Raw genomic sequence first — 518 nt, forward strand, 5'->3', positions numbered from 1 at the left:
ATCGGGATGGGTGTGTCAGAGGCGGTGCCGTTGACGCACTATAGAGCAGTGTTTAGGGCTGTTGTGCATAGGGTCGCTATGAGTCGGAAACGACTCGACGGCACATAACAAAAACAACAACAACATTTCCCCCCTATACTTGTAGGAAGGAACATCAATGTGAGACTTAGAAGTCAACATGCAAATAGAACTTAGCAGATTTACATATTTTAAGCAGGTAACTACCTGGTGGTTTCTTATAAATAAACAACTCTATGTTTCTTAAACTTCTTAGACTCTTCCTTCTTCAGACGCATACTTTAAATGACATTGAGAAAGTACTTACAACTTAACACAAACCAAATCAACTTTTATTGAAGAATTTTTTAAATTATTATTAAATTTTATTAGTTTTAGTGAACATTTGCCGAGATTTTGGGTTTTCATTCATTCATTGTTGCACTGTTTTCTCTGCCCTCCTCCCCAGTTCATTCTTCTCCCCCCACCCCGAATGTCTGTTTTAATTGTCCAATTGCCAC

General features: G+C 38.2%; 1 protein-coding gene across 1 annotated transcript in view; it reads right to left on the minus strand.

Annotated features, from left to right (window-relative positions):
* The window catches only part of LOC102848396 (ATP-binding cassette sub-family A member 13-like), a 619,024-nt gene that overhangs the window by 286,718 nt on the left and 331,788 nt on the right, over positions 1-518 (minus strand). The window lies entirely within an intron of this gene.

Source organism: Elephantulus edwardii, unplaced genomic scaffold (assembly GCF_000299155.1).
Source record: "Elephantulus edwardii isolate Elephantulus edwardi_28Jun2011 unplaced genomic scaffold, EleEdw1.0 scaffold00482, whole genome shotgun sequence".
In the NCBI taxonomy this organism is placed as follows: Eukaryota; Metazoa; Chordata; class Mammalia; order Macroscelidea; family Macroscelididae; genus Elephantulus; species Elephantulus edwardii.